The sequence below is a fragment of the Antechinus flavipes genome, chromosome 3 (assembly GCF_016432865.1).
Source record: "Antechinus flavipes isolate AdamAnt ecotype Samford, QLD, Australia chromosome 3, AdamAnt_v2, whole genome shotgun sequence".
NCBI lineage: Eukaryota > Metazoa > Chordata > Mammalia > Dasyuromorphia > Dasyuridae > Antechinus > Antechinus flavipes.
The window spans coordinates 335012983-335021135 of NC_067400.1; positions in this window are offsets into that span (position 1 = coordinate 335012983).

Here is an 8153-nt window from a genome sequence, read left to right on the forward strand (position 1 = left end):
GAATGTTCTCCCTTTATAATAATCATTACATTTCAGTAGTATTTTAAGTTTTACAAAGTACGTCCTTCACAACAGCCTTATAGTAGGTAGTCAAATAATATGTTTTCCTCTTTAGAAATAATTCTTTATTGCTCAACATCCCCTTATTCTTTCTCCCTTCCCTCCCATTATTCACACTCAGGAAATCCTTGATATCAGTTATTGATACCTTAGTGTGAAAGTAGCTATGGTTTTTCTCCCAGAAGCCTTTACATTTTAAACTTTAAAAAAAAAAAAAAAACACCTCAGATTATGCCATGAAAGGCTCTGCTTTCCTTTAAAGAAGTTCCAAGCAGGGTAACGTGTGTGTTGGAGGAAGAGGAAGAAGACTTCTTGATAGCTGTGAGATTGTATCCAATAGATAATGGTCTCCTCTGCTTTCCTGAAAAGTCAGCTAGCTCTGGAAAGAACTGTTTCTCACCTCTAATCTATGAGTCCTACAATAAAGAAGAGCAAAAATACACAAGCTCGTCCTTCTATTTGGAGAAGTTAAAGCTTAGTTCCGTTTCTCCAGCTCTACTTTACTCTGTTCAGTTCCATTAGAATAAGTGTTCTTTATCTTTTTTGTTTGTTTGTTCAATGAATTATTTGACAGACTACTGAAACTTATGAATCTGTTTTTAGGCTAATTGTTTATTAAATTAATAATTGAAGAAAATGCTAAATTTCAATTAGAAGTTAGTGAAAATAAAAATGTAATTTTTCCACAGCCAAATTCATAGCCCACCCTCCTGAAATTTATCCATGAACCCCCTAGGTAAAGAGCTCTTACATAAGAGAAGTGGCAAAAGTCAAGACAATGGGGTTCTCTTTCATTAGAATGCTGCAAATCAGTCTTGAGTAAGGTAAGGGTTCCCAGAAAGTTCAACTCCAATCTTGACTCAGGAAGTTTGATGGCTCATCGTTCGTCAGTTCAGATTATAAAGTACAACCTGGTACAAGAACTACCTTAAGCAACAAGCATTTGGCTGTTCAGAAACAAATACTCCTTCAAAGTCAGGAGATAATCAGACTTCTCCCCATTCTTTTTCACTCTTTGCCTATCCTTCAGCCAGTTCTCCTCTACTCTAGCTATTAATATTTTAGTAAATATTCATCTGTTTCACTTAAGTTGTTGATTCTGTTGGCATCTTTTGGGTCAAAATAGTTTTTTTTAATTCCTTAATGATAATTCCTTACTGCAATCCTGGATGGCAGTAGAGAGAAATTATCAATTGATAAACTTCCTGCAGGCAGAAAGTTTCTAGGGAAAAGGTAAAAAATCTAGATTTAAAGTCTCTATGAACACATCTAGGTTCAGATTCTGACTGTTCTTTAATACCTGTGTGAGCTTAAACAGTTTATTCAGCTCCTATTTCTCCATCTGAAAAAAAAAAATGAGTGGGTTGTGCTAGATGACCTATAAAGTCCTAACTATATCTAAATCATAGATTTATGGTATTTCTTTTCTTTCTTTTTTTTCTTTCCCAAATGAGTGGGTTGGACTTGATGAATACTTGCTATATCTAAATCTTTTTTTCCTTCTTTCTTCTTTCTTTCCCTTCTTCCTTCTTTTGTTCTTCTTTTCTTCCTTCCTCCTACTTTCTTCCTTCTCCCGCATTCCCTATTCCCCCAACTAGGCCTCTTGTTTTTAGCTAACTAGTATTCTGGAACACATTAGCCACTTTCTCATCCATTAAAACCTATTCTCTACAAAGTCTCCCATGATCATGTCCCATTAAAGATAATTTAACTGTGATGTGCAAAAGGTGACTTGCAGGCTTCCCTATAATTCCTAGATATCTTTTCTATCAAAGCCCAGAACCTGGTCATAGACCCATTGTTTGTCCATTCCAATCCAGCAAGCATTTATCATATACCCACTTTATGTATAGCACTAGGGATACAAAAATAAGATGAAAAGTAGTTCTTGTTCAAAAGGCATTTACAATCTCCTTGTCAGAAAATGGCTTTTATTTCATTTCTACACTACCCATGAGAAGTTTATAGTATCTGTGAATAAAGTCAATCATTCTCTCCCAAAATATTTTTTTTTTAAAAAAGGCCTGCTAGTGCTTAGGAGTTTTCAATTACTTTGTGTCATTCAGTGTGAGATTAGAATGATGAGGAATGTAGAAATGACAAAAACAGTTCTATCCAAATAGAATATCAGAGAGGGTACCTCATGGGTTCTCACTGGGGACAGAATCTTTGGCTAAAGGAACCCTAGAGCTAATAATAGGAGAGCAGCCTAGAGAGATGGCCTTAGAGAGAGACAGCACTAGAGAGTAATAGGGTCAAAATAGAAATCCAGTTCCTCTGACTACAGAACCAAAGTCCTTTGCAAGGTTCCAAGATGGACTTTGATGGACTGGTAAGGTTTGTTATAAACTTCTTTTCTTTACCTGCCTATAATCCCTGCCTCAGGCTTAGGGTGTTGTTAAAGGCCAAAATTGCAGTAATCTTCCAACATTCTTGCTTCCAAGATTAGCCTCCCTCTTCTGAGGTGACCCTTATCTTCCTTAGAATGTTTTCTAGGGCCCACTCTTCAGTAGGTGGAGAAGGGTACGTGCCAGATACACCGTCACTGTCCTGTGGGTTGGCAAAACAGAGATCTGCCTGTTCTCAGCACCTGGGAGCCATATTGAGTAATGGGGAACAAAGCCTGGATCTGTTCCTTGGGAGCTGGGACTTAAGAGAGAGAGAGGCAGTTTAGCATGGATGAGCTTAAACTGACACACCCAATCCCCAAAGGAGGACTTATGATTAACAAAAGGGCCAAGCTGGGTTCTCTGAAGGATGAAACAACAGGGGTCCACATCTCAGAGGGAACAGTGATGATAGAAATGGGAAACCCAGAGTTGTAAAGAAAAAATCTAGAGAATTAGAGCCCAGGAGTAGCTTTAGGATCTGCAGGGTACCCCAAAGTCCTGACCCTTGTTGTCCCAATAGCCATTAGTCCTCAGATTATTAGTATAATTATCATTATTAAGCTATCAAAACTTAGTCTTATGTCTAGATTAACCTGAAAGTGTAACTGGAAATGATTTGAAAGGTGCCTCTTTTGCCTAAATATTCCCCTGGCTTTTTGTCACAGAGCTTTAGAGAACTTTTAATTCTGGCCACTCAGAAGCCAAGCTTCAGAAAAGTTAAGTGGTAGCTAAATGAACAAAGGAGCCTGACAAAGAGCAGTCAGATAAGCAGAAGGAAAACTGGGAGGAAACAGTGTCCAAGAAAGAGAAGTGGATGGTCAAACAATATTAAAACACAGCAGAGTAGGTGATGCAATGATACAGGCCTACAGTCAGGAAGACTCAACTTCCTGAGTTCATATCTGTCCTCAGATACTTACTAATTGTGTGACTCTGTGCAAGTACTGTTTGTCTCAGTTTCCCCATTTGTAAAATGAGCTGGAGAAGGGAATGGCAAACCACTCTAATATTTCTGCCAAGAAAACCCCAAATGGTGTTGTAAAGAGTCCAACAAAACATAAAACAACTGAATGACCACACATACAGACACATATCCATATGCATGCATGTATATATTTAGGTCTGGGTATTTATATATACATGTGTATACTATATATACAAGTATATATATATGTAATTGATGAAAAGCATCTAGAAGGGATAATATATTAAAACTATTTTTACATATCTTATTGTATATGTATTTAAGTATAAATATAATTATATGTTTCTGTAAAACATAAAAACTACATGCACACACGTATATATAAGTCTCCTGAGAGTGGGCATGGTTTTATTTTTGTTTTCACATAATCATCACCTACTATGTATAGTACTTGGCACAAAGTTTGCAATTAGTAAATACTTATTGACTGGTATAGTTCAAAGGGCTAACAGGGATAGGTAAAAGATGGTTTTTTTTAAAGAATTGGGAATATCTGAACATGTTTGTTGGCAGAAGGAAAAAAGCTTATAGTGAGAGATTAAGGATAATAAAAAGAATAGTTAATGGGATAAACACTATGAGGAAATAAAAGGAGATTGTTCCAGAAGAGAGGCATTAATCTAAAGAAGGGGATGGGCTCCCTCATCTTCATGGTTGTTTGCATGCTGTCTTTCCCATACTAGTATCTGAGAACCTGGGGGATTGGGATCTTATTTTTCTACCTTGCTATCCCCATAGTTTAACCTATAGTAAGTACTTTATGCATGATTATTAATTGACTGGAACAAAAGATGAGAGAATGGGCAACTATACAAAAAGGTTTTTAAGGTGTGGCTTAGGAAACATGAAGAAGCTTATGAAAGGCAATCTTGATTTCCTTGCTTAAACAGGAGATGAAATTATCCGTTGAAAGAGAGCAGAGTTTTGGGAGTGGAACTGGAAGATTAGGGAGAAGGTTTAAAACAGCTTCTGGGAGAAAGGTGCTGGCCAGAGAAGAATAAAAGGATTGTTGCACATCAGTAAGGGTTCTTTGAGGCTCAGATGATATGGGTCTGTGGTGGGCTCAATCAGCACTGTTTCATAACTTCTTTCAGTAGCTTTCAATAGCTTGAAGGTAGATGATGGATCATTGGAATGACTCAGGATTGAATAATACTCCTCCTGAGTGTTAGAAGGGCAAAAGGTCAAGGGAGTCAAGGAAGTGGAAAGGACAATACATGGTTGAATAGGTTAACTAATGGATAAAGATTGTAAAGGGGGGGGAGGGGAGGGGGAGAAAGCAAGTCCAGGTAAAGGGTGATAAGCTAGGAAAATAGGGAGGAAGAGAGGAATTGTTGACCTGATCATTGAAGGAAACTAAGTATTCTGACAGATGGGGAGGGTATGTGCTCCAGGTTTTAAGGATAGCCAAGGCAAAATCATGAAGGTGGGAGATAGAATTATCATAGATGAGAAGCATCAAGGAAGCTACTTTAACAGGATTAAAGTAGACAGAAACATAAATAGATACATACATACATGTATAGGAAGAAACAAAGAAAGAAAGAAAGAAAGAAAGAAAGAAAGAAAGAAAGAAAGAAAGAAAGAAAGAAAGAAAGAAAGAAAGAAAGAAAGATAACAGATGTGGGGATTAATATGTAATAGGAATGGAAGAATAGCTTGAGACCAGGTTTTGAAGAATTTTAAATGCTACAGGAGTTTACATTAATTCTAGAGGTCATAGAGAACCAGTGGATTTTATCAAGGGTGGAAGTGGCAGGGCCATATTTTTATTTTTGGAAGGTCACTTTGACATCCAAGATCCTTGTGGACTGGGGTGATCAGGAAGAAGTAGAATTTGAAATGAGAATAAAGAACAATTTTAGGAGGAAGAAGCAGTGGGGAAATGAAGAAACAGGAAATTGTGATCAAAGAAATTTCTGAATTCAAAATGATGAAAATGAAATAGTTCTCTGTGTATGTGTGTGTGTGTGTGTGTGTGTGTGTGTGTGTGTGTGCACTTCTGTGAGATGTTGAGATCTAAACTATGACCAACTATTCATAGTTGAATGAAGATAGGACCTGAATGATGATGATCAGGTCAAATACCACTTTCTACATGAAGCCTGGCCTGATGCCTTCTGCTGGTACTGCCTTTCTCCACAATTTACCTTCTATTTTGTTTAAACATATATATGTATGTATGTACTCGCTGTGTGTGTGGATGCCACTCACTCAGCCCTTCTCCTGCCCTGTCCCATATTATGATGATATCTTCAGCAAGTTGTAAGGTCCTTCAGGGCAGGAAATTTTTGCCTCTTTTTGCACTTCATTTGTACTGGCTGCCATAGTCAGTGCTGCCTATGTTATTCCCTATCTAAATCTGTCATCTTTCAGGGCCTAACTCAAAACTCACTTCCTCCCCACAGCCTTCTTTGGCTACTCTAATTTACACCCAACACTCCCTTCCTGATTTATTGTTAGAACAACATAATTAACATTTAATAATATATTACTCTGTGTTGTTGGCTAACTCAGAATCATAAAAACTATTTTAGGTATTTATGTCTTCTATTTCTATCAAGACAGTAAGCTCCTGGGACGTAGGTTAGGGGTTGTGCAGAAACTGGTTGGTAAATTTTCAGTATGAGCATTTATACATTAGTTATCAGCAAGTGTTATAAATCAGGACTTGCTTTGTTAATTGTTTAAACTTTTAAAATGTATTAAGAGAAAATATTAATAATGTAGTTTAAACTTAAGTGAATTGGTTATTAAACATTTACCAGCATATCTTTACATATAGTAATGGTATTTTCTACTTCTTTTGTATATATCATTTAATCTAGTACAGGACAATTTACTAACCAAACATCAGTGAGACACTGAACTTTACATAAAGAGTTCTTGAATCATTTCAGTCATGCACAACTCTTTGTGACCTCATTTAGAATTTTTTTAGCAAAGATACAGGAGTGGTTTGCCATTTCCTTCTCCAATTCATTTTACAATTGAGGAAACTGAGGCAAACAAGGTTAGTGATTCACCCAGAATCACACATCTAGGAAGGACACTCATCTGGGAGTCAAAGTAGATCTGAGTACTTTAGACATTAGCTACCTATGTGACAATTGCTATTTTGAACTGTTTCTGTTTTTTTAATCTGTAGAAAAAGGAAGAAGGAAACAAACATTTAATAAGCATTTATCATGTGCCAAACACTGTGCTAAACTCTGGAGAATCAAATATAAGCAAAAAAGCAAGACAGTCCCTGCCCTCCAGGAGCTTACATTTGAGCGTTAAAAACTAAGGAACTGGATTCCATGTTTTCTATCCTATAAACTAACCTCAATGCCTGAGAGATTAGAAGTTCTAAACAAAAACAATTTTAATATATCTATGTGAGGGAACTATAAAATGCTAATGTTGAGTACTACCAATTTGTCCCCCTGGGAAGGACTTCCCAAAGGACTTCTTTTCAGAGTATAATAAAAGCCCTTTTATATTGAACAAGAGCTAGTCTAGACTATCTAGAGCAGAGTGGTGGTCTGGATAGGAGTTTATGGTGAAGAAACATTTTACCCTAAGAGCGGAACCACTCTAAGTGGTTGTCATGAGATGTCGTATCTATAAAGAATCATATGTTTCTGTTTAATTCATGGGGTTGGGAAACTATGGATTAGATCTGGATGATTATTTTTGCATATGAGAAAATGGAATCCTAGAAGCATTATGATGTTATAACATCAGTCAATCAACAAGCACTTATTAAACACTAAGTATGTTCCAGGTGGGGTTGGGGGCAGCTGGGTGGTTCAATGCATAGATCACTGGGTCTGAAGTCTGGATAACATCTTCCTGAATTCAAATCACTCTTATTAGACTGGGAGCTCTTTGAGGGTAGGGACTATCTTTCAACTTTCTTTTTATTCTCATTCCTTAGCAGAATTCCTGGCACAGAATTGATGCTTAATAAGCATTTGTTGATTAATTTGTATCTCCAATGCATAGCAAAATTTCTTGATTGATCATCTTGATTGCCAATGCCTGGCACATAATAGGTGCTTAATATATATATAACTAACCCACATATATTTTATAGGTAAGGCTTGGAGAGGCTAAACTATTATATGTTCAAAATCACATAGCAAATTGCCATGGGCCAATGCAAATGTTTCTTTATCTACACTGGCTTTTTAAAGAAAGAAGTAATAGCCTGACCAAATCCCAGACCAATGACTATATTGTTCAGTCATAAGAATAATGAGATTCTTGGAAGGGAGTAGAAATGTAGTGGATAGAAAGTTTGAATCCTTGCCAGACCACATATTATGTGCTGGATACATAGTAAACATTCAATAAATGCTGTTGACTAACAGGTACACTGTGCTCAATACTATAGGTACAGGGGGGAAAAGACAAAAATACTTTCTCTGTCCTTATGAAATTCTCATTCTCAGCACTTCCTGTTAGTAGTTATGCAACTCAGCCAATATTATCATCATCTATGAAGCAGGAATGATACCCTTGCCCTGTCTACCTCACCTTGCTATGAAGCTTAAATGAGATAATAGATAGAGAGATAGACAGACAGACAGATAGACAGATAGATATAAAAGTACTTTGTAAATGGTAAGGGCTCCTAGACCACATCAGCCTAGCATTTAAGGCCTTGATCTCCCTTTCCAGTCTTAGTTTGTATTCCCCAACCTTCATATTCCAACCAAACTATTGATATA